The following is a 27,101-nucleotide window of genomic DNA, read 5'->3' as shown; positions in this document are numbered from 1 at the left end:
TGTGTGAATAATTAATATTTATAAAGAGTAAATAGAGAGGCTGGAGTTGGGCTCAGTGGTAAAGCACTTGCCTAGCATGTGTAAGGCACTGCATTCAATCCTCAGCATCATATAAAAAATGATAAAATAAAGATATTGTGTCCATCTACAATTAAATTGTTTTTAACTTTTAAAAAAGAGTAAATAGAGACTCAGGACTGTGCTTGGCATATAGAAAGTACTCAGTATTATCATCTTTTGTTACAACTATACAAAGTTAAGTACCATTCTGCAAGCTTACCACACATTTTGAAATTTAAGGGAAAACAATTTGACCATCAAAATAAGTAATTGCTACAGGTTACAAGATTTTTTAGATAAAATAGAGATTCATGAGTACCTATTGATATCAATGAACGAATGGATGAACTCATAAAAAGAGGTGAAAACTCTATTCCACAGTAGAATTTCCATTAAAAATGTAGAAGAAATAATGGGATTATAAGATCACCTTTTGATAAAACATAATGCTAAAACTAGAAGGTGAAAGTTTGATGAGGAAAAGAATATTTATATGATCTCAAAGGAGTTCTCACAAAATGCCTATTAAATTCTAATTAATTAATGCATACAAAATACTTGATAATTAACTTTGCAGTGGAGAAACCTGGCAGGTCCCATATTAATCAACTGATAAATGTCACTATCATCAGTAAGGGGACAAATCAGCATCATGTGCCTCCTGATGCAATGCATTAAGAAGACTTCCCCTGGGCCACAACCTATTTGCTCATGTCTTTATCACCAGCAGTGGTTCATGTAGTGGCAGCTCCTGGACACTGGACACTGGACACTGGGCACCAGTCATTGCAGGAAGCACTGGACACACATCAACTCCTTTGATCTGCACTATGACCCTAAGCTCTGAGAAATGAAGAAACTTGCCCACAATCACATGACCAGGGAGAGGCAGAGGTAAGTTACCAGCCCTGTTCTGTCTCTGCACTGGACTGGCTCCCTCAGAAACTCAATAAGTGCTGAATCGACTCCTTTCTGCAGCTCTAGGAGGTTTCTGGGAAACGCAGGGCAGTTGCCCAAGACAGAGTTATATTCTCCCTCCTTCTTTTGGCAAATATCAGAACCGGTAATGGGAGGGAAGGAGAGTGCTGGGTGTGGAGTTTAAAGGTTAGAGTTTCAGCTCTGCCCAGCATGCACAGTGCCCTCCCTCATGAGAGCTGGGTCTCCACCTCCCTTCACTGTAGGCAGGGCAGTGGTTTGTAAATTACTTTTAGTAGCTAAACTGTTTCCAAGCAAACTATTTCACAAAACCTCAATGTATTATATCAAGCAGCATTTTAAACAATAGCTAATAGACAGAAATAACCCAAGTGTCCACCAAAGCATGAAAGGATAAACACAATGTGTTCTCTCCATACAATGGACTATTAGCAAGAAAGGCAATCCTGACACCTGACATGGACCAACCCTGAGAATACCAAGAGGAAAAGGCCAGACATGAAGGGACAAATGCTGCATGATTCTACCCATAAGAGGTTCCTAGAGTATTCATAGAGACAGAAAATGGGATGGTGGTTCACCAGGGGCTGAGGGTTGAGGGAAAGGGGAGGCAGTGTTTAATGGGGAAAGAGTTTCCATTTGGGAAGATGAAAAAAGTTCCAGAGATTGATGATGGTGATGGTTGCACAACAAGAAGAATGAACTTATTGTCATTGCCCTGAACATTAACAATGGTTAAGATGGTAGATTTTATGTTATGTACATTTTGCCATGATTAAATAAATCATAAATTCAGTATATGCAAAAGATGATGCAAAAATAGAGAACAGAGTCAAGTGTGGTAGTATAGGCCTATCATCCCAGCCACTTGGGGGGCTAAGGTAGAAGAATCAGAAGATCAAGGACAGCCTGGGCAACTTAGAAAAACCCTGTCTCAAAATATAAACAAATAAATTACTGGGAATGTAACTCAGTTGCAAATCACCCCTGGGTTCAATCCCCAGTTCCAATAATAACAATAATAGGAATATGACAACACACCTTAACCCCCTACCTCCAAAATAACTGCGGAGATTTCTCATCATTGAGGAACACATGGACTATTTTTTAAAAATATTTTTTAGTTGTTGATAGACCTTTATTTTATTTGCTTATTTATATGTGATGCTAGGATGTATGAGGCAAATGCTCTACTACTGAGCTACAATTCCAGCCCCACATGGACTATTTTGATCCTAGTATCTGGAGCCCTGGGAGTACCATGTGCCTACAGAGCTTGCTGCCTACAATTTTTTTTTTTTTTTTTTTTTTTTTTTTTTTTTTTTTTAATTTTTTATTGTGGGTTGTTCAAAACATTACAAATTTCTTGACATATCATATTCCACACTTTGATTCTAGTGGGTTATGAACTCCCACCTTCACCCCATACACAGATTGCAGATTCACATCAGTTACACATCCATTGATTTACATATTGCCATACTAGTGTCTGTTGTGCTCCGCTGCCTTTCCCATCATCCACCCTCCCCCCTCCCCAGCTGCCTACAATTTTGAATCCTGAGCAGGCCTGGCTCCCACTGTTGCATTTATGGGCCACTATGATGTGGCCTAACAAGAAAAAAAACCACAGTGAGGACAATACTTTAACCTACAAGAGGTCCTACAAGGTGACGTGGCAGGAGGAGATGCACACAGTGGGGCATCAGTTCTAAGTGACACACCAAGGGTGGGCAAGGCTAAGAAGCTCCAGCTCCACAACCCAGTGGTACAGTTGAACTCATTACTCCACAGCTTCCTGCCCAGACCCTGGGCAAGACAATTGTGCCTGTGTGCACATCTGTAAAAGGGAACATTGATAGGAGTACCTACCTCGTTGGATATGTGGAGGATTAAGTGAGATAGTATGTGGAAAAATAATTAGCAGAGTAAATGATTCCAAAACTGTTATGACAGCAGCAGTATCTAACAGTGGCTGAAGAATGGGTTTTGAAGGCAGGTTAAATTTCAAACCCAGCTCTATTTATTGTGATTTTGAGAAAGTTACTTATCTTGTCTATGCTTCGTTTTCCTCATTCATAAAAAGAGGGTGATAACCCGTACCCTTCTCCTGGGTTGTTAAGAAGATTAAGCACACTGATATAGGTTGTTGGAACAATTCCTGGTACACAGCAAGTCTTCAATAAACATGGGCAGTTGTTATTAGCATCATCTGCCTCAGGGCTCAAGCTGACCAGGGTTTCTAAGGCAGCAGCCTTGGCTGGGACCACGAGGGATGGAGCCTGCATGATAGGTCCCAACCTGAGCCAAAACCAGATTAGATCCAGCCAAACCAAACACAGGCCACGGGTGCCTGCTCCCACAGCCCAGCTCCCTCTCCCAGGGGAAAGATCACTTTTGACTGGCTGCTCCAAGTTGAGGCGTCAGGCAGGGGCCTCCCTCAGGGCAGTTCTACTGGGAAGGTGAAGGAAAAGGAAATGATTGTTTTCCAATCTTTCCTCAAAAAAACAAGCGGAGGGTGTGGGCCCCTCTTCTGGCCTCATATTGCCTGCACTCAAGATTCCATCCATAGGCATTTTGAAAATGAGCGCCTGTTTGCTTTCCCCTTGGTCTTTTCCTGTGGCTCACCACCGAAGCCAACAGGCTAAATTTAGGCCACTCAGCAGCTGGTCCCTAGCTAGAGGGCTGCCACCATCTGAGCAGAGGAGCCAAGAAGGTGGCAGTCAGGTGAGTGTACAGGGTAAAGGATGCAGACCCCAAAAGGCCTTCTGGGTGTGGGAATCCTGGTGTCCCTACAAGCCTCTGAACTCCACATTTCAGCCTGTGACAGGTGTAGAATCAGGGCCTGTTCACAATCAGGGCTGGGTGAATCAGAGACCCCAAGATTCCACCCGTGGGAAACATCATGATAGGAAACACTGACACTCCCAGTGGAAACACTTGCTACTGTCACCCTCAGCTCAAGTCCTTGCATATGAGAAAGTTGGGGCCCAGTGACACTGATCCAAATAACATGCACCCATTATCTCAGGCAGTTTCTGAAGCACCCTAGAGGTGGCATCTTTTTCAATGTTGCCAGCAGGTACAATTATTTCTGTGTTTTCACAAGTCACCCAGCTGCTAAACAGCGCTGCAGGATTGGAAACCAGGTTGATCATTTTTAGAACCTTGTACTCTTAAACATGTAATCTACCATGTAAACTAGGAAAGTGAATAGCTCAAAGTCACCCAGCACCTATTGCTGGTGCTATGCTTAGACCCTAAATCCTTGACACCCAGACTATTTTACACAATTTTACATACACTCACCCCGCCTGCCCTCACCCCACACACAATTATTCTGAAAAACAGTTCTGTGGAGACATCTGATATGGCAAATGCTAAGCCTCCTCCTTCTGATTAGACATGTATCTTTCTTGCTACATAACATAGACATCTCAAGTGAACATCATGGCCACTCAGTACTTTAGATCACCTATATTATTATCATTAGTGTCCACGATAGTCACACTGTGCCTCACTGTTAGGGAATCTTCACTCCAGTTCCATATGGAATCTGGTAGCCCCAAACATTCTGTTATCCTTTCCTCTCATAGGCAGAGAATTTTAGTTGGTGTTAGGGTTTAGATATGAGGTTTTCCCCAAAAGCTCATGTGTGAGACAATGCAAGAATCTCCAGAGGTAAAATGATTAGAATTATGAAAGGTTTGATGTAATTTATGGGTTAATCCACTCATGTGGCATCCAGGTGATTATTTTCCAGCAGAATGTAGGAAGGTGATAGTGACCTAGCACCACCAACAGGTAAGTGAACTCAAAATCCTAGAACACGGCAGACCAACAATGTGGAAGGAGCACAGGTCCCTGAATGACCTTGTGGAGCAGAATCTCCCTGGCAACTTGAGCCTGCTGGACTGTGATGTGTGAGAGGAATCAACTTTTATTTAAGCTCTGTGTGTCTCCACCTTACCTACCTTCCCATCACTTATAGAATCCCATGCCAATACTTAAGAGCAAATGCAGACTTAGCTTCTGGGGCACAAACTTCCTCCAACTTCCATTATTGCCATTGTCCTGAGCCATTTCAATTCTATGTTGATCATAAATTAACATCCCGATTTCATTTCTTCATCCTCACTAATCTGAGTGTCTTCTACTCCATGTCCACTCACATGGCCCCACCCTGTCAACCCCCAAGAACTGCCCAAGCTCAGAAATTCTCAACTGGAAAATCCTTCTCTGCAGCTATAACTTGTTTCCTTTACTTTGCCACTACCTGTCATCCAACTACCCCTGTTCTTCAGTCTCCCGAAGACCTTTAGTTCTGGGCTTCTTGATCCTTTTTGTGAAGCAGCAGCCTTGAGAGACCTGGCTGCTTCCCATCATCAGCAGAAGCTAGCCTGCTGCAGCATATCTCCAAACAGGAAAATCAGAGAAGACTCATCTTCAAAGGGTGGGGCTTCTCCATTGTGTGGTCCTCCACTGGGTCCTTCTCAGCATCCCTCTTGCCCTCCCCTTAACTCATCTCACCCATGATTCCATTTTGAATCAAGACACAAGAGGCCCTGATACATCTTGCTGGAATTCCTCCCTCTGCCTCCCTCCCTCCTCCCCCTCCTCCCCCTCCTCCATCTTCTCTCTCTCTCTCTCTCCTTGTCCCCCCCTCCCTCCTTCTCCTCCATTACTCATTCCCTCTCTTTCTTTCTCTCCCTCCTTCTCCATTGCTAATTCCCTTCTGTATGTAAACTTCTGACACTGGTGTTTCCAAGGTGTAGTTTCTTTTCTCTACTCCCACCCCATGTTCCCCTTAAACAACCCTACCCATGCCTGTGCCTCCACTTCATACATGCACTGATGGCACCCACATCCCTGGACCATTCTCTGACCTTGCTCCTACCTTCCAGGACTGAATTTCCTATTGCCTCCAGGACAGCAACCAGACACTCCCCACCTCAGTCTGTCCACACAAAACATATCCTCTGCTGTTCCCCCACTATATGCCTTCTCTGCATTCCAGCTCTTGAGATATGGCATGCAACACATTTCTATGGAATGAACAAAGGTGTGAACAGTTGTGAGGGTGGTTTGGCTTGGGTAGGCATAGGAAGCACATGCCTGTGAAAGTTTCCCATCATCTCTGCTCCCACATGTTTTATCAACAGCCATTCAGCTAAACCATCCCACTAGGCCCTGAGCTCCATGAAGGCAGGCATCCTGTCTGTCTCCTTCACCCCCGCAACCCAGGTGCCCAGCACATGGCAGGGAGAGTGTGAGTGTGATACAACTGGCGGACGGCAAAGAGACCAGCCTAGAAAGAGCCAGAAACTGGGACCTGCATTCCTTTGCCAAGTCCCTGGCTTTGGGCTGGCTCTGGTCTTTGGGATGGGTTGGCCATAACCAACATCTCCAGATATCCAGGGTGCAACTTAAGGAGGGAAGAGCAGCCAGCTCCCAAACTCTGCAGCAGCTGCTGAAAACCATCAACTGTTCCCACTTCAGTCTGAAAGCAAAAACCGTTTTCTCCATTTCTAAACAAGAGCCCAGCCTAAATATCCTCCAGTCCTCAGCTGCCTGGCTGTTTTCTTCCCACCCCACTCCTCCCTCAACACCACCTCCAAGTACACTCAGCAGATGCAGCTGGGCAGCAAAATGCCTCCAAGGAGTGACTAGGCAAACTGCCTCATGACAAATAATGGTATTGTAGCATGTGGACAGCCCTTGCCAATTCACAAAGTGTCTTTTTCAGAACTCCCCCCGACAAGCTGAGGCAGGAGGTGACATTCTCCCCCTTCTGCTGGGAAGTAAAGGGAAGCCCAGAGAGCTGAAGAGACCTGTCCAGGGATCCTAAGGGTGGGAAACAGTGTGCAACTAGCAAGTGGCAGCACATCTGTGCCAACAGATGACACAGAGGCAGAAGGTAGGCTCTTAACTTCTCAGCCCTGGAAGACCATCAGAGAGAACTTGGCCCCAGGCCCAATCCAGTGCCTTGCTTGGACCAGCTTTTCATCTTAAAACCCTATGTCCAAAGTTGCCCATGTCCAAAGTTCCATCACCAGCTTGGCTGTTATCAGCTGCTTCAAGTAAGGCCAGCAGGTTACTTGGTTAGGCAGCAGCAACCCCACCATGCTCAGGACCTGAGCTGAAGCCCTCTGGAGAACCCTGTATCTCTGTGCCCAGCTCAAGTCAGCAGCAAGCCCACTGCGCATGAGCAGAATACACTGTCCTTACAGCAGTATGCAAAATGAAACCTTTGTTTCAGGCCACCCATGCTTTTGAACATTCCTTTAACAAGTTTCAAAGATCCAAAGGTGGCAGAATGAATTGCTTAGAATAAAAGACAGTATGAAACAGTTGGAGCTCCAAATGGAGACGTCTTTCTGGATTTTTAGCTGTCTCTTTGTTTCTCAGTACATGACACAAGGCAGGCCAACTCCAAGATGAGCTTCTTAAACCAAGTAACCTGTGAAGTGACAACCTGGTCCTGTCAATATGAATAAAGATGGAAAGAAGACAAAGGGAAAGCCTGCTTGCTTATAATCTCCCTTTCTTCTTTTGGGCCTCTACTCTGCCAGACCAGCAATATGAACATATACATTTATATTCTGAAATGTTGCAATTTGTTAAGAGCTAAATCACATGGTGCCCATGCATGAGTTAGAAAAAAGTGCACCTTCTTCCCAACATTCACAGTTCTGCCCCATGATGAGAACATCTCAGTCTCAATTGCCTCCTCCACCCTTGTGCAGTGCACATCCAGCACAACTACATATGGCAGCCCTGATTTCTATCCAGACCGCTGCCTATTGTATAACTCTGGACAATTTTCTGAGCCTCTCAATGAATCTACATATTCATCTAAGAAACGAGGATAGGAATGGCACCTATCTTATACTGTCATGGAGGATGAAATGGGATAATATACAGAAAAGTTTAACACAAAGAATCACTGCAAGGTAGCACTTTGTCAGTACAGATGCTCCCCAACTTACCATGCAGTCATGTCCTGATAAGCCTATCATAAATCAAAATATCATAAGTTGCAAATGCATTTACAACACCTGACCTGGCAAACATCATACCTTGGCCCAGCCTACCTTAAACATGCTCAGAGCACTTACCTAGCCTTTAGTTGGGTAAAATCATCTAATAAAAAGTCTGTTTTATAATAAAGAGTTGAATATCACATGTAATTCACTGAATGTTGTACTGAAAGTGAAAAACAGAATTGTTGTAGGCTTTCACACCATCATGAAATCAGAAAATTTTAAGTTGAATCATCATAAATTGGGGACTCTCATCGCACGTGGCAGCGCATGCCTCATGCTTGGGACGCTGAGGTGGGAGGATCGCAAGTTCAAAGCCAGCGTCAGCAAAAGCGAGGTGCTAAGCAACCCAGTGAGACCCTGTCTCTAAATAAAATACAAAATGTGGCTCAGTGGTAGAGCACCCCTGAGTTCAATCCCTAGAACCCAAAAATTAAGATAAAATAAAATAAGCTGGGGACTCTCTGTACTATTATAATTGTTACACCTAAGACATGGTTCCTGCCCTCAGGGTGTTTACAGTCTAGTGGGAGAAGTAGTTTATAAAAATATCACACCTATTTACACCCAGGGTTGAAGGTAGAGGTGACAGGACATGAGTCAGGAAACTACTCTTGAAAGATGAATAGGAGTTCAATAAGCAAAGAATAGCAGGAGGTAGGGATGAGGCAGATGGCATTCAAGGCTCTGAGGACAATTCTCACAAGGTAGACAATATGCATGTTCCAGGACAGTGAGAAGTTCCCGCACTATTAACTATAAATATGGATCCCTGCTCAGGTACATGATATGTGAGCAAATAATTCCCTCTAGATACCAAACTTATCAGTTCTAACACTGGACTCTGAAACTCAAAGAAGTCACACTTTAGGTCATTTAGTTTTTTGAAGTTGACAATGGCTTTGAATTAACTGATACCACACTGGCTAAGTTTAACAGAGACTTGGGGTGCTAAATAGAAGCTCCCTCTGGTACTCACTGGACAATCCCTACAGGACGCCAGTGCTTTCTGAAGGGGAAAACCAACGAGAGAAAGCTCAGGAAGTCAGGACATCTGGGTTCCGTACCACCCTTTAGACAAGTTATCAGCCCCTTTCCTGAGCTCAGTTTCCTTACTGCAAAACAAAGGCAATGGGCTAGAGTTTCTCCAAACTGGGAGACATAACTACGCAGAGCCTAGTGTTTGACCTTTGTTAAGGGACCAGGGAGGATTTAATATACAGAAAATGCCCAACACGGTGACAGTCCCATAGGAAGCCTGAAAGAAGAGACAAGAGATTTTGTTTGCTACCAGTACTGGGAAATAGGAGGTGTCAGTGGACATCTGCAGAATGAACATCCTCATTCTCACACCCCTCAAATCTACAGAGAGTCATGTGGGAAGTTTGCACCAGGCCAATGCAAGGAACTCGATAACCGTTAGTAATATCATCTTTCCCTTTGGCTCAAATGGAGTTTCCAGATTTTATTATATGGAAAGCACTCACATAACAACTCAGAGTGGCAGTGGTGGGAGGGGGCAGGAGAGGACGGGGAAGGGTTGAGTGGAAAAAGACGCTGATGATAGAAACCAGAAGTTTTCTGAAAAAGGCAAAAAAAAAAAAAAAAAACTGCAAAAGAATGTGAGTCACACCCTGACACAACAAACCAGAGGTGGACAGAGTTGGGCTTCTTTTCAGGAAGTCCCAAAGAACTCTTTATGGCTCCTCAGGGGGAGACAGCTTTATGGCATTTTCCTCTGAAGACTCACAGGTATTAACTCCTATTATTACTGTCATAAGTAACACTGGGATCAACCATTACAAAATGCTCCCAGCATATCCTTTTCTCCACACCTCTGTCTTCCTATGGGACCATTTTACAAGTGTAGGCACTGAGGCTTAGGGAGGGGAAGAGACTTGCCCAGGGTCACACACTGCAGAGGCTAGAACTCTGGACCTTGGACTCTGCACCTAGGACCATTCCTCCCTCCAAGCCCTTGCTTGCTGACAGGGAATGAGCACCTTCATACTCCAGTAGGAAGGAGTTCTGGGAAGTGGCCTGGGCAGCCACTCTCATCAAACCCCAGCCTGCTGGGAGGACAAGGCCATGACACTTAGGTCTGTTCTGTCTCTCTGCTGGGGGACAGCTCACAGGACTGATGAGTGCCAATCTCACCCCTGGGTGGTCAGCTTCTACCTCCCATATCCTGCTATAGATGACCCCAAAGTCCCACAACAGGATATTATGGAAGAGGCTCTAGTGAGAACACAAGGACCCTTGAGACCTCCCCACCCCAGTGACCTCCACAGAACCCTGGCCAGGTCCTGGCAGGCTGATGTCCCCTCTTCCTCACTCCAGAAAAAAGGATCAATGAAATGTGTCAATCCTTGGGCCCTCAGGCAAGGGCTCAGCTGCCCTCAAACCCACCGAGCTAATATGAGACTAAGAGAGGTGTTTACATCTCACTTCCTCCACTGCAATCCTCTCCAAAATGGGAACACTCACAGCATGAACCTCACAGGGCCACCCTGAGGGTCAAGTGGAGTAATAAAGAAGAAACCTTTTTTTGTGAAATGGAAACCCTATAATAATATATGTGAGATTCTTGGTGTTATTATCCATTGCCCACCTCTACATCAGTTGGAAGGATTATCAAAAAGCTTCTTATTGGAATCTTATTAAAATTCTTATTAAGTCTTATCAAAGAATCTTATTATGGTTATTAAAATCTTTGCCTGGGTTCCTCAAAATAGAGGAAATTAAATATGATGTGAAGAAACTCAATTGGTAAAGTACCTTGATCCATGGTCAAGGGAGAGGCTCTGGTGGTGTTCAACTACAGTAGTAATTTCCCAGGCTAATCTAATGAAGTATCACAGATTGGGTGGCTTAAACAACAGAAATGTACCAGGTGTGGTGATGCACACCAATAATCCCAGCAACTCAGGTGAATACACAGGATGATCAAGGCCAGTACAGGTTCAAGGCCAGCCTCAGCAAGTTAGCAAAGCTCTAAGCAACTTAGAGAAATCCTGTCTCAAATTTAAAAAAAAAAAAAATTTTTTTCAAATGACTGGGGATGTAGCTGAGTGGTTAATCTCCCCTGGGTTCAAGCCCTAGTGCAAACAAACAAACAAAAAACCAGAAATGCATGGCCTTCGTTCTAAAGGCCTAAAGTAAAATCAAGGTGTGGGCAAGCTCACTTCCTTCTGAGGGTTGTGAGGGGACTCTAAACCTCTCTCTTGCTCCTGGCGGATTTGCCAGCAATTTTAACACTCCCTGGCATCTGCTACATCACTCTATCTCTGTCCTCACCTTCCCACTGAGTTCTCCCTTATGTCCACGTCTGCCTCTGTGCTCTAATTCCACACACCCCGTATAAGGACACCAGGTCCTACTGGATTACAGCCCACCCTAATGCTCTCATTTTAACTTGATTACTTCCGTAAAGTGTTATTTCCAAGTAAGGTCACAGTCACAGGTCCTGGCGATTAGGACTTAGAAATATTTCAGAGGTGGGGCACACACAATTCAACCTCTAGCAAATACCTCCCCTCCCCTCAAATCCCCAGGTCTGGGTTCCCAGTTCACATCTACCTCCCCACATCCCCGCCTCTCTCATCTGTTTCCTGTCAACCCTGGGTTGTCCGTTCTGGAATGTTTGTCCCATGACTTCAAGTTTAACTGGTTTCTGGCCCCTCTGGAGCTTGTCCTCTCCTGTCACTGGATGGAGTAATTACAGATACAAGGTCATGATTTAAAATGATAAAATGTGCTGGGTGCAATAGTAGGTGCCTATAATCCTAGCTGGTTGGGAGGCTGAGGCAGGAGGATTCTAATTTCGAGACCAGCCTGGGCAACCTAGCAAAAACTGTCCCAAAATAAAATGACGAAGTGTACAGACCTCCATTCACAGGTCTGGAGGTGGAGGTGAGGAGCCTGGGCCAGAAGGGTTCACCAAAAACAGGAAACACCCCAGAAGGAAGACCCAGGAAGGGGCCCATGCAGAGGCTGAGTCTAATACAGTAGAATACACACTCAAACTGGCATGGGGACGCTGCAGGAAGGGAAGCCAGAGGGAGAAGTAAACAGAAACAGAAATCATGTGAGAGGAAGCTGGGAATCTACCAAGGCAAACAGGAGAGGTGGCGGTGCATGGCTCACAGCCACAAACCCCTGAGTGCTGTGCACTGGAACTTGGCCTAGTCAGCTGGGCTGGCGCAGTGACACTGCACATCTGGGGGGCCAAGGCAAATGCACTGGGAGGCCTGGCCACATCTGGCCTAGCTTTGAGCAGGAGATGCTTTCCACATTCCCTGCTTGGTAGGCCACGGAGCAGAAGCACTTCAGTCAGCCAATAAGGCAGCTCTGCACACTAAGGTCTGCAGTTATACCTTATGCCCCCCTCCCCACAGAGGAAGGGATTTCCTGCTGAGCCCAAGGTCTTTAATGCTTGTTCTGTGCCCAACTCTGCAGGCCCCTGAGGATGGGAGGCTCCCTGCTTCAACAGTCTTAGGTACTACAATTGAAAGAGCTGACCTCATTCTGAGGAGAATCAGTTTGAGAGTCACTGACACCCACCAGCATATGCAAGGACAGCCTGAAAATAAAATCAAGTAGTTCCTGCTCTCAGACAGCTCACTGGCCAGTGGGATAAACAAGTGAGCAAAGACAAAGTTGCAATCAATTAGAACAAGAGCCAGGGTAGAGAAAGGGAAGGGGGAGAAGTACTCAGTGGTCTGGTCTTGGAGGTTGGCAGGATGCTCCATGGGGAGGGCACAGTGCAGTGGCAATTAAGGACTAAATTTGGTTCCACTCCTGCAACTTTCCAGCTCTGCTGCACATTGGTGACTTCATAAATGCTGTTCCTTCAGCCCGAACCCTCCTGGCTTCACCCCACTTCTCCACACACCCCCCTTCAGGCCTCTTCCTGAGATCTTTGCCTCACTCTGGCCACCCAACCTCCACTATCTCATCTCAGAGTGCTGCTTTTTCCCTTCACAGGATGTATCACGTTCTTGTGTTTATGCATTTATTGGCCTGTTTGTTTTTTAATTACACCTACAGAACATAGGGACCAAGTTCACCCCCCACTGCAGTCCCAGTACAGTGACAGGTATGTGGCATTACACTATATTCATGGCAACAATTTTCACAATAGCTAAGTGGTGGAAGCAACCGAAGTATCCACCAATGGATGAATAGATACATAAAATGTGGTCTAGCTGTGCAATGGAATATTACTCAGCCCTAAAAGGGAAGGAAATACGAGTGCATAGTGCAATGTGGATGAACCTTGAGGACATTAAGCAAAGTGAATCAATAAGCTCAGCACAATAGGACAGCGCTGAATGATTCCACTTGTATGAAGTCCCCAGTCAAATTCATAGAGACAGCAAGGAGAGTGGTGGGCACTAGGGGCTGGGGGAGGGGAAGGTGGGAAGTTAGCACTTAATGGAGACAGAGTTTCAGTTTTACAAGGAAAGAAGGTTCTGAAGATGGATGGTGGGGATGGCTACACAATGATGTAAGTGCCCCAACTGTCACTGAATGCAACGCTTTTAAAATAGTTAATATGGCAAATTTTATGCCACGTATATTTAAGACCAAGTTCCATTAAAATAATAATTTTTTGCTTAAAATTACATATATTCAAGGCTGCATACCACTTCAACCCAGAGCTGCTTTCTGTTCACCTTTGTATTATTCCTGTGTTTATCAAATGAATAAGGAAGTAAGAATTTAAGGAGGGAGGAGGGCAAGAGGCAAAGAGGGAGGGAGAGAAAGGGGCCTGGAGAGGAAGGGAAGGAGCAAGGGAAGAAGCCATTGGAAGAAATAGGAAAAAGAGAAGGAGTTTACGGGTAGAGGGACAGAACAAGAATAGCAGAAGCCCCACCACTATCACTTAGTGACAGATGCCACACCAAAGTCTTCATACTGTGCATCTCATTTAACACACCAGCAAAGAGCCAGAGGTGAAGGTCCATAAGCTTCCAGGAACCATGTAAGAATTCCAGCCTCACCTGACGTTGCACACCAGACCAAAGTGGTGCCAAGGGGCTGTAATCCTCTTCTTCTCCTCCAGTAGGACTCTTCCAAGTCCCTGGTGGGTCTATGACAATATGTGGCATTTGTAAAACTGTTCTCATGCATTTCATCTCATTTAATCCTTCTAATTACCTTGGGAGGAGGAATCACTACTTCCATTTGACAGGGGGGACAAAAGAACATTTGGAAAGTGGGGTATATGCTTGTCCCTGAGGTTCATAGGAGGGATCCCAGGACATTAGGAAGGCATCCTGTGGGCTAAGCGGATGGTGTGTGGGGTACAGAGCCATGGCACTCCATACATGCAGGCACTGCCTAACTATAACCAGCACAGCCCAGGGGAGCACTTTGAGGAGTCACCTCATTCCTACCACATACCTCCATAATTCCATAGGATGCTTAGGAGCACCAGGCTGCTCCCTGCCCTGACAGTCAAATACATTGGAGGCTGGTAAATGGCTAGTCCAGATGTTCCAACATCATTTAAGCACAAGTTTAAATCCCAAACCAAAATTAATTCTTAATGAAACAAAGAAAGGAACCATTTGTATCTCAAACCTCCCACAGCAGGTTCGTTTGTGTTCTAATGAGGGTGCCTCTCAGTCTGTCCTGTACTTTGGTTTATTGTGGTTTTCTCAAGCATTGATCCATCTCTCCCATGAGAAAGTATTTCCATGTTTGCCTCTATATTCCCAATTCATAGCACAGGGCTAGGGGCCACAGAAAGTCCTAGATAAACATTTACAGAGTGAATGGGCATTTTGCTATGAACTAATTCCTGAACGTGACACAAAGCAGCACTCCACGGAGGGAAGATACAGCCCGGTGATCTGAGTGGGAACCAGCAATGGAAGCACTGCAGGTGGGGCAGCCCGAGGGCAAGTCTCTGGTCTGGGCTTGGGACAGGCGGGAGCACCATGTGCTCCTGTGCAGTGAGATATGGAACTTTGTGCCCACGTTCCTGGCACTCCTTGCACCACGCCTAGTACAGGGGGTGCTCGGCAAATATCTGTAGAATTGAGGTAGTGCTAGGTCTACATTCTTCCAGTTTAGTCCTTGTCAACATGAGGTGACACTTCACTGGTGTGTCCCAAGTAGGGTAATCCTTGGGATACTTCTGAGTGTTTTGAGAGGACAAAAGTTTCTGTGATCAACAAAGTTTAGCTAGATGAAGGTCAGATGATCCTACTGTAGGATGTATCACATCTTCAATAATTAAAAAGCTTGGACACAAATTAGATTTCCCAGGTTTGAGTCCAAAAATCTACTTTTTCCTAAAAGGTAGTTTAGGATTCTAAATCCCTCCAAGGTTTCACTTCTCTTCATATAGGGAGGTGATGGCATCTGCTGCATGAGGCTATTATGAGACAACATGTGAAAACATACGTGAAGGACCTCGTAAGGTACCGCTATAGTTTACAATGATCCCAAAGACCCATATGTTAAAAGCTTGGTGCTATTGGGAAGCAATGGCACCTTTTAGAGGTGGTGCTTGGTGGAAGGTCTTCAGATTACTTCAATTATGCCCTTGAAGGGAACTGTGAGACTCCAGTTCCTTCCCCTGTCCCTCTTTTCCTTTATGGTTGTGAGATGGCAGTTTTGCTCCACTAAGTGCTCCTGCAGTGATGTGCTGCCTCACAGGCTGAAAGCAAAGGGGCCACTGATTATGGGTTGGGACCTCTGGAAACCATGTGCCAAAATAAATCTTTTCTCTTTATCTGTATTTATTATAGTGCAGAAAGTTGACAAACATAGGATCCACCACATAGTAATCCCTCAATAAATTGTAGTTATACTAATGATCATTAAAATACATTCTACTATTATTAATGCATGCTTTCACTCTCTAAAAGGAGGATATATTCAATCAGACAGCGTTTCCCAAATTTGTTTGACCGTGGATTTTTACCCACAACTAATCAATCATGGGACTCCACTTAGGAGATACCGGTATAAGTCAAGAGCATCATGTCAAGAAAGCTGGCCTGAGAGATTCTGATTTGCATGGCCCTGCTTTGAGTCAGCTGTCTAATGCTCTGATTTTTTCACTTTTTTTATTCTGAGATCCTTCACATCAAGTTCAGAGAATGACTCCAGAGATATAGAGGCCACTAAAAACTCAGGAAAAATGTTTGAAGATATACATTTGCCAACCTACAACTGGGCACCAAATATGTACCAGACACTCTATGGCTACAAAAGGAAACAAAACCAACTCTTCTTTCCTCTTATGGAGTCTCCATTTAGGTAAGAAAGACAGATATTTGTCAAAAATAATCATACAAAATTATTTTTTAAATTAATTATTTTTATTTATGGGGTATAGTTTGATAAGCTGATACATGTAAATAATGTATAATGATCAAATGTAGTGAATATTTCCATCTCCTTAAAAATTTGTATAAACATATAATATTATACATGAAATAATAGATATAATGTGATTGTTTCAACTTATGTATAAACTGATCAAATTAAGGTAATTAACAGATTCATGTCCTTATTATTGCTTTGTGTTTGAAGTCTTTGAACTCCTCTTTTCTAGTTATTTATAAAATATAAAACAAATTATTGTGTATATAAAAAATGTAAAGCTTGAAGAAAGATACTGACCAAATTATATGGTTATATCATGTGCCTGTCTGATTATGTAACCATGAATCCTACCATTATGTATAATTATATGCACCCAAAAAAAAAGGGAAAAAATCAGTAATCTAAAAAAAATATAAAGCTATAGTAAAAACAGGGATCAAGAAAAGGTTCACTGTGCAATGGGAACATGCATACAGGAGGCATTAATGAGGTCAGTAGGAGCTGCAAGTTCAAGGCCATCCCACAAGTTCAAGGGAGGGAGGAAGCATGGTGAGTGCAAGGAATAGTGAGGAGGTCAGCATGGTTGGCTGGGGGTCCTGGAAGGGAGCAGGAGAGGCTGTGTACAGCCTCAGGAGCCATGACACCCAAAAGTCTGACTTGTGTGTCTTCCTAGGGAGGAGTTTGTGGTCTTCATCAGATTCTCAAAGAATACTGTGACCCTAACACAGTTTAAAGGAGCCCACTGTCAGTAACCCAGATCCCTGGCTTCATTTAAAAACAGTCAGACCTTCCCTTGCGTATTGAGGAGGGTGTGGATAGATGGTTTTGCCTGCCTAACATTCAATCCCCTTTTTTCTGTTATCCATATGTTCATGTTCCTTTGTGGAATCACACCCATCCCATTCTTATTACTTGTGGTTTCTGTGGCATTAACTCTGCTTTCAACATTAGGGAAGCTCATGTGACCCCAGCCTGCCAATAAGAGAAGGACCAAGATGGGCACAAGGCCAAGCAAGACCACTCAGCACCAGCGCCAGGATCCCCACAGGAACTTCTCACCAAGGCTCTCTTGTGGGTTGCTATGCTGGTGAACAGCTAGCCTTACAGCTGCCAGTCACCTTGAAATCTCAAAGTGGGAGTCTGCCTATGATAGAAGGCATCACAGAGGAAACTAAAGCCAGAAAATAGAGAGTCCCCAGAAGAAATCATGTGACCCCCCAGACCCAGACTTGCCCATAACCAGAACTCCCCTGGACTTGCCAATCACATGAGCCAATAAATGCCTGTTTTCAACTAATTTTAACTGTGTTTCTATCACTTGCAACCAATAGTTCTATTGAACCTTTTCTCCAGTCACAGTTTAAAAACTGAGGGCCAGAAAGGAAGTAACAATGTACTTCACAAGGTTAGACAAGCCCATGGCACCCACGTGTCTGGACTCCCAGGACTGTGCTCCTGCTGCGGGCTGCCACAAAGCACAAAAAGTAACCTGTTGGTAGGAATAACTTTCCTGATGCCTCCCGTGGTCTGGACCCTGCCTTGCTTCTCCTTGTTTCTCCTCCCAGACGTCAGTGAAGAGCAGCTTTGTCCCTCTTGTTTCCCAACCTCAAGACTCCAGAAAGAGAAAGAACAAGTAGAACGTGATCCTTGTTCCACCCTAGACCAGGAGATGTCTCTGGGTACTAATTTCCTTTGTGGCTGGGACGTAAACAGCTCAGCTAGCCCTCAGGCCATAGCTGCATTGATTCCTCCAACCAACTCCCTTGCTGCAGTTCAAGTACCCATCTTCATTCCAACAGCACCCACATGTCAGAGCCTTCCTTTTCCAAGTCCCCTCAGTCCTCAAACCAGCCTCTGCCCTTCCAAGCTTCAAATCCTGCCCATCAAACAATACCCACTCATCCCATAATGCTAGGCTAAAGAATGTTCTCTTCTTTATCTTTAATTCTCATAAATTTATCTAAGCAACACATTCATTGATAAAACCAATGAACCAAGATTTAATATTACTCTTAAAATGTATTCTTCACCATTAAAGTGATCTTTTCAAAACTCAAATGGAATCTTTTCAATCCACTAATTAAACATTTGAGAGCTTCTCACTGGTCCCACGTTAATGACCTAAGACTTTTGGGGGTGGGGATGGCAATGACCTACCTGCTCTAGAACCTAAGTTCTTCTTGCATTTCACCTATTAAGGAAGCCACTTGTTGATGCCTACATGCCCAGCCCCGCCTGATCACACCTCTACAGGGGAAATACAGATTTGATTACTACCAGCATTCCTCAGCACTGCTCTCTTGGACACTTTGTTATTTCAGGCAGAGAAACTGATGTGACTCCATTTTTGAAAATCAATAAATAACAGCAACTTCTACCTCAAGGCCTGTCCTAAGGAAGGAGGTGTGACCCTTGCCCTTGGAAAAACCCACAGAGCCTTTCTAGGCACATACCCACCCTGCTGAGTTGTTTATCTGCAAATAACAGGAGAGATCTGCAGAGCCAGGTGTCCCTGACTCAGTTAGGCTAGGTGGGGATCCATAGCAACCCCCTAGCAACCACCAATCAGCATGAGACAGGGAAAATACCTGGGATGCCAGATGACCCCCCAGTAGTTTATGGTGGTTGATAACATATTGGGAAATCATGTAGTTCAGCACGTACACCCCTCATAGCTTAAACCAATCAGTTCAAAGGAATCCCCCTCTTGTACTAACCAATCACCCCTATCCAACTTGTTTCCGCCAGTGAATGTGCTAATCAATGTTAAAAGTTGTTGTTTGATTTTCCTGCGGTATGGAATGATTTGCTGTGTGATGTTGTGACGCATAGAGTATCCCCCCAAAACCTATAAAATCTCACTGAATAAAGGACCGAGACTCACTCCCTTGGACCGCTGCATCGGAAACAGTTGTGAATTCAGGCTCGAGCTTGCAATAAAGACTCTTGGGTAATTGCATCGGATTTGACTCCTGGAGGTCTATTGGGGTCCCACGAATCTGGCATTACAAGGCATGTGAGGTTAAGATGCCCAACTGAATGAGCAGATAGCTTGGAGGTAACCAGTCCAGACTCTGGGGTCAGATGTGCCTGCATTTGAATCCTAGCTCTGCCTCTGCTTAGGAAAGTGACTTTGAGGAAGCTACTTATTCTTTCTGAGTCTTGATTTTCTCATCTGGAAAGTGGAGATAATCAAAGGCATCAAAGGATTTAACTAAGTGCCTGATAAATGTTAGTTATTGAGCGCTGTTGTAGAAAATGTCAACAGATATTATCACCCAGTGGAGTCCTGGTGGCTACAATCATACAATAACCTAGAATAAATTCATAGCTAATACATCAGACATCTAGCTCCTGTTTCTGCTCACCAACCTCTCTGTGTTTCACTTAGTCATCTGTTCAATGGGTATAGCAGCCCTGCCATGCATGTCCCACAAGATGACAGAGAGGGTCAAATGAGGGAATAGTAACCAATAGAACCTCCAAAGAGCTTTACAGCATAAAAACACACTTTCTATGTCTTTTTAGTTTTGCTTTGGTTTTGGTTTTTAGGGTTTTTGTGCCCCCCCTGTTTTTATCTTTGTAAGACATGACTGTGAAGACGGAAGTAAAGGGACCAGACCAGGGTCACAGAGCTAGCAAATGGCAGAACCAAGTCATACACATGATCTTCCAGCTGTCTCATTCAGTGCCAAGGCCTAGTCCAGGGCCAGATGTTCAATAAATGCTTCAGCTCACTCCACAAAGCCATGCTGCCTCCTAGGCTGAAGGCTGCTAGGCCAACACTTCCAGAGTCTTATAATGGCACTTGTGCACTATGTTAGAAAGAGCTCCCCAGGAGAAGAGCACCTCAAGACACCAGAATAAAGGAAGGGAGCAAAGTGGCTTCTACTGCCTTTCCTGGTTCCCAAGAGATATTTGGCTCTACAAAGACATATGATCAGTTATCTCAGCGATGCAGGGAACAAGATGGAGGAAGGAACACCCCAGGCTCAAGAAGAACAAGTAGAAATTGCTAAGGAATCTTTAATAAGCAAACAGTTGCCTTCAGAAGACAAGCTGTTTTGGTTTCCACCCACAGAAAGACAGAGTGAATGAGAGTTACAGTGGGGTGATCAGGAAGCCACAGGAAGTGAAGCAGGTCAGAAAGTTATTCTCGGCCTATGGAGTTCCCTTACCCCTCTCCCCTCTCACCACACCATGTACGCTCAATCACCAAGATGGACTTGGGAGTGAGGTGGGTAGACAGGCCTAGAGGCTGAGGGGTTTGTGAACCTCAGGTCTGACCCACTTCCTGCCGGCAAGTTTCACCAAAGCAACTGGAGTAGGAACGCGTGGGCAAAAGTTGTACCCTGCAATCACATCAGAAACCCTAACCCAGCCTTTCTCTCAAAGTCCTGCTCAGTCTAACTCAGACCTTGCCTCCTCTGTGATTTTGTCCCTGGCCGGTACAATTCCCAGTGAGCTCCCTCTTCTCTAAATGTGCACCAAGAGCGTATCTCCTTTCCTGCTGTAGATCCTGAATTGAAAAGGGCTTTGGAAGGTACCTTCCAATGTCATCCCATGAATGGTAGGGAGTCAGTCTTTCCTCAGCATCCTAAGAAATCAGTCCAGTGGCTTCTGCTTATTATTTCTCAGGAACAGGAAGGAAGCACATGACTTCACAAGGGAGCCCAGTGCACTGAAAAGCTGTAATTGTGTTCAGACAACAGATGTTTTGGAACAAGGAGGTGGCCGTGGGCTGTGGAAAAAGCTTACATATTTGGAAGAAGGAACTAGACTTGCAATCCTAGCTCTGTGAGCCCTTGGGCAAATCACTTAACTTCTTTAAATTTCTTTATCCTCCTTTGCAAAAAGGGCAGGATAATAGACTACTTTTCTCAGTGCTGCTGAGAGATCAATGAAGTGATGCATGAAATGCACCAGGAAAGTCAAGTGCTGTGCAATGCTGCCATTATTCGAAGACTCTGAAAGGTGAACACGAGACCCCAAGGAACTCCTAGCATTGGCCATTTCTTGGGCTTGAGGCAGTGAAGATCCAGCTAAATGGGAAAAAAACTGTATTCCTTTTCTATTGCTGCTAGAACAAATTTCCAGAAATTTAGTGATTTAATACAACACAAATTTATTATCTTATTGTTCAGTAGGTCACAAGTCTAAGTTGACTCAGTTGTTTTTTTGTCAGGGTTTTATGAAGCTGAAATCAAGATGTCTGCTGGCTGAGCACTTCCTGAAAGATTTCAGAAGAAACAGCCCCTTGGTAGATTGTGGATATAGCTGAATCTAGGTCCTTGCAGCTGGACTAGGGTCCTCATTTCTGGGCTAGCTGTCAGCTTGGGGTTGGGGGGACGCACATCCTTAGCTCCTCATTCTTCTCTCCACCCTTTGCACAGGGACCCCTACATCTCAGAGCTTCTGACTTCGACTTCTGGTGGCCCTCTCTTTTGCTTCTACCCAGAGAAAGTTTTCAGCTTTTAAGGGCTCATTTGATTAGATTTGGCCCACCAGATAACTCAGGATCATCTCCAGGATGGTTATAGGTTAAATTGTGAACCCCCCCAAAAAAGGTAAAATGAGTCCTAATCCCCAAAAAGTCCATACATGTCCTTAATTAATTACAGGTAGTATAGAGGTAATCAAGTTAAAATGAAGTAATTATGGTGAACCCTGATCCAGTTTCCTTATAAAAAAGGGAAAGTTGGATACAGACATGAAGAAAAGAAAGATGATGGGAAGACACAGGGAGAAGACAGCCATATGACTTGGAGAGAGGTAGTTACTGCTAAGAACTCCAAGGATTGCTGGCACACACCAGAAGCCAGAAGAGGCAGGGAAGGATCCTCCTCTATAGCCATCAATGAGAATATGGCCCCGCCACACCTTGATTTTGAAAAACCAGCCTCTATCTCAGAGCAAAGCCTGTCCAAGGAAGGGACATGGCCTTTGTCCTTGGAAAAACCCACAGAGCACTCCTAGGCACATTCCCACCCTGCTAAGTTGTTTATCTACAAATAACAGGAGAGATTTGCTGCGCCAGGTGTCCCTGACTCAGTCAGGCTAGGTGGGGATCCATAGCAGCCCCCTAGCAGCCACCAATCAGCATGAGACAGGGAAATACCTGGGATGCCAGATGACCCTCCCAGTAGTTTATGGTGTGGGGAAACAATGTAGTTCAGCACGTACACCCCTCTTGGCTTAAACCAATCAGTTCAAACGAATACCCCTTTTGTACTGACAAATCACCCCTACCCAACTTGTTCCCTCCAGTGAATGTGCTAATCATGTTTTAGAGATGTTATTTGATTTTCCCGCGGTGTGTGATGATTTGCTAAAAGAGGCTATGATGTATGTGAAGTCCCTGCCCTCTCCAAAGAATGTATAAAAATGCTGCAAACCCTGGGTTCGGGCCTCTCAGCGTCACCAGTTGCTGTGTGTGCGTGCGGAGGACCGAGCTAGCTCGCAATAACACCTCTTTGCTGCTTGCATTGATCTTGGGTCTCTGGTGGTCTTTGGGTGTCCCGAATTCGAGCATAACAATTTCAGATTTCTAGTCTCCAAAACAGTGAGATGATAAATTTCTGTTCTTTTTAAGCTAAACCATTTTGTCATTTTGTTAGAGCTGCACCAGTGGCATAATTTTGATCTTAAATCTCCCCCAAAAGGCCTGTGTGTTGGAGTCTTGGTCCCCAAGGTGGTGCTATTGGGAGGTGGAGCCTGGTGGGAGATCTTTAGGTCATTGGGAGTGTGCCCTTTAAGGGAATTGTAAGGTCTGATCTCTTCTTATTTTTTGCTCCCTGGACATGAGGTTAGTGGTTATGCTCCAATGTGTGTTTCGGCCATGCTGTATGCATGTATATATGCATGTGTGCCTCACCATAGGCCCAAGCAATGGGACCAATGGATGATGGACTCAAACCCTCAAAACTGTGAACCAAAATAAACCTCCTTCTGTATAAATTTATTATCTTAAGTATTTGTTATAGTGATGGAAAGCTGACTAACAGACCTGAGAAACTAATACAAAGATCTTAACTTTAATTATATCTGCAAAGTCCCTTTTGCTGTGTGAAATAACATTCACCAGCTCCTTGGATTTTTTTTTTTTTTTTTTTTTTTTTTTTTTGCAGGTGAGAGGTGGGGGGTGGGGGCAGGGTTGGTGTCAGTATTCTGCCTTCCAAACTCATCCAGAGGTTGGCAGTCTTCCACATTTTGCCTTACTTTCTTATCAACTTTCTTATCTAAGCAAACAGAGCCCTGAGTAAAGAACCATAGACTGGGAACTTGATAGAGGAGGAGGAGGAAGGAATCAAGAAAATGGCCCAAAACAGAAGCCAAATTGGAAGAAGGACTAATCTGATGCCCCTTTGTTACAGACAACACACACATGGCTTCCAGGCAAGAATGTGCAGAGTGCAGCCACAGTGTGAGGTTCCAAACCTTCCTCTAGTTCTCTGCATCCAAGCCTCACTTTTCTCACCCTTTGAAAGCAGATTATGATACTATCTAACATCATAGAAATATAAGAATTAAATAAGGGCTGAGAATAAAGAATTCCTAGAATTTACCCTTAACATATGTTAAGAATTCAGGAAAACCAAGCCATTATAATTGCATATCTATTATATAAATGTTTGATTAATTGCATTGCCCTCCCTTGGTATCCTGGGGGGGGGGGATTCGTTCCAGAACCCCCAGGCAGATCTAAAATCTTCAAATGCTCAAGTCCCTTATATAAAATGTAGCAATGTTTGCATATAATCTTCATGCCTCCTCCATTATACTTTAAATCATCTCTAGATTCTTATAATATTTAATACAAGGTAAATGCTATATAAATAGCTATTATACTATATTGCTTAGGGAATAATGATAAGACAAAAGAGTCTACAGGTCCAGTGTGGACACAGTTTTTGCTCTAATATTTTTGATCCACATTTGGCTGAATTCCCATATGTGGAACTCATATGCTCTAGTTTGGGTCTTGAATAACCCCCAAAAGCTTGTGTGTTAGAGTTTGATCTCCAGGGAGGCACTACAGGAAAGTTATGGCACCTTTAAGAAGCAGGGCCTAGTGAGGGGTCTCTGGGTCATTGGGAGCATGCCCTGGTCTCTTCCTCTTCCTCTCTTTTGCTTCCTGGTCACAAGGTAAGTGGTTTTACACTGCCATGAGCTCTTGCCATACTGTGTAACCTTGCCACATGCCCAAAAGCAACAGGACCAATACATCATGAACTAAAATCTTCCCAAATTCCAAAATAACCCTTTCTCTTTATTTAATTATCTCATGTATTTGTTATAGTAACAAAAATGACTAACACACCATGATATGGAAGGCCACTGTACATAAAACACTGTGTGCCAACACACACACATCCAACAGTCTGGGAGAATACACACCAAAATGTTAACAGTGATTACTTAAGGCAGATGACAAGGGCTTTCAACTTTTACTTTATACACCTCTAGAATATTTGAACTCTCACAGCAAGTATGCATTGTTTTTATAATTTAAAACTATTCTTAATTAAAAACATATTGCTCCCTAGGAAACAAGTTGAGGTCATTTGATACCCACATGGTTGTGCTATAATACTAAAACACAAATTTGCTCTTGCATCTACACACTGTTATGTTTGCCTAAAGATCTTCTCACTCTACAGCCTTAACTCCTACCCCCAGAGCAGGCCCCTCCACCCCACCAGATGTACCCTGAGATGAAACTCAATCCTCTGCGGCTTGCCTCTTTTGTGGAGCCAGATGCAGTAGCGATTCCAGCCCCTCTCCATTCTCAGCTTGCAAGCCTTTGCCTCCTCTAGGAGCTGCGTTCTGAAAGGTTCTTTGTTGCCAGGAAGAATGCTTTGGGGACAGTCTGAAAAACACTCTCTGCACACATTTCCATCTGCTCTCAGGGGTTCCCTCTCCAAAGGGGCTTAAGGAAGAAAAGGCACTAAACTACCAGCCCTGGGTTACTCATACCCTCAACCTCTTACCAATTCAATCAATCAACTGATTCACCTACAGAGATTATGGTACAAGGTGATGCCAGAGGCCAAGGTGATAATGCACAGTCTTTAACAAATATCTGTTTCAATGAGTTGAAATGATTTTGTTTCACAGCATAGCACAGGGATTAGAAGCACAGACTTTGCGCTAGATTGGATTTGAATTTGAATTATAAGTTATTTTATTAGCTGTGTGTCCTTCAAACCCAGGTTTCAAGTTCTTTAAGCTTCAGTTTCTTCATCAAATAAGACTGCAAGGTTTTAACATGAGGCTTGAATTGATTATTCATGTAAATCTCCTCGCACCCAGAGTAAGTGCTCAGTAAATGGGTGCTGTGGTTAATGTCATTATAATTATTAGAAATGCAGACACAGATCCTGCCCTCAAGGTATTTATGGTGTAGAATGGAAGTCAGTTGGAGCCTCTTGAAAGTTCTAAGAGGACTCAGCCACCATGTAAAAGGCATTGGGAAGTGAAGGGCATAATGGTAAACAGCTAGTTAGCTGCTTTATAGGAGATTAGAAAAGATAGGTTATCCAGCCCAGCCTGGCTCCTTATGCTTGCGTCTCTCCTGCCAAAAGCCTCTTCCCCAGCTCTAGAACCATCCCTATCTATCCTGAAGAAGGTCTGAAACAGCCCAAGCCCCATCCTGAAGCTTCTACACTGAGAATCCCAGCATACAATAAGGACCTCAGCTTGTTCCCAAGGCCTGGTGTGGTGGTTATATGCATCAGTGGCCTGCCTCGTATTCCTGGATCTTACTGTCCTCCCTCCCTAGACTGAGGTCTTCCTCTGTGACTTTCAAGAGTCCCAGGCCCCAGACTCCTCTTTGCATTATCCCATTCATCTACTGAGGAATCCATTTCAAAAATATCACTGACCCCTCTGCCTGCCTAGGATCCATTTGCACTTAGGCTGAGCACCTGAGGATACCATGCAACACTTTTCTCACCAGATTGAGCCTCTCCATCCCCCATCTACCTGATCTAAGCCAGATTCTAGCTTCTCTTACTAGTCACCCTGTGCTCCAAGAGAAGGCAGAGAGGACTGAAGTTGGAGTGATCCAAGAGGAGGAGTCAGAGGAAGAAGAAGCCTCCTGTAAACTAGGCTAACTATAGAAGGGGCAGGACTGCAAAGAGGTCATTGGACAATGTTGAGAAATCTCAATATGTGAGGTAAAAAGGGGAAAACACTGGCAACAGATTGCAAAGAATACCAAGCTTGATCCCTTCCAAAGGTTCCCAGGAGCATTAGATGGAGGGGAGGGCACTGGGCAGGTACATAGGGTCAACAAGGCTCAGTGTTGGGAGAGCTCCCCTTTCTAGCCAAGCCAAACAACACAGCATTCTCCAGCCACATCACCCCACTCAAGTCGCCAGGAGTTACACAAAACCATGGAATCCCATTTGTTCATGCCACACCATACTAGTCATGCTACCTTGAAGAGCACCAAGTTGTCTCAAGTCCTGTTCCCTTGGATTTGCAGTCTCCTGGGCCTAGAATGCTTTTCTCTGCCCCTTTGCCTCCAGTGTTTAGCTTAAAAGACTCCTCCTTCCAGGAAGGCTTGTCCGTCTCTCCTACAGGGAAGGTTTGTCTGTCCTTCTCTTTTGTTCTCAGTACTTTGAGCCCCTCTATCACAATATTTACCATACTGCCTTTTGATTTTTCCTGAGCATCGTCATCCTACACCTCTTCCTGACTGCTGGTATTCTGACA

The 27,101-nt window shown here is 44.4% G+C and overlaps 1 protein-coding gene and 1 long non-coding RNA gene across 6 annotated transcripts in view; one reads left to right on the top strand and one right to left on the bottom strand.

Annotated features, from left to right (window-relative positions):
- Positions 1-27,101, bottom strand: part of Srgap3 (SLIT-ROBO Rho GTPase activating protein 3) — a 248,236-nt gene that overhangs the window by 155,936 nt on the left and 65,199 nt on the right. The window lies entirely within an intron of this gene.
- Positions 788-17,685, top strand: LOC124079796 (uncharacterized). Its single transcript, XR_006847458.2, has 3 exons — positions 788-954; positions 16,131-16,313; positions 17,334-17,685. It is a non-coding gene; the product is annotated as an uncharacterized LOC124079796 (long non-coding RNA).

The sequence above is a fragment of the Marmota monax genome, unplaced genomic scaffold (genome assembly GCF_021218885.2).
Source record: "Marmota monax isolate L192 unplaced genomic scaffold, Marmota_monax_Labrador192_F-V1.1 WCK01_AAM20220418_F8-fsc00028, whole genome shotgun sequence".
In the NCBI taxonomy this organism is placed as follows: domain Eukaryota; kingdom Metazoa; phylum Chordata; class Mammalia; order Rodentia; family Sciuridae; genus Marmota; species Marmota monax.
This window is presented reverse-complemented; position numbering and strand designations above follow the sequence as displayed.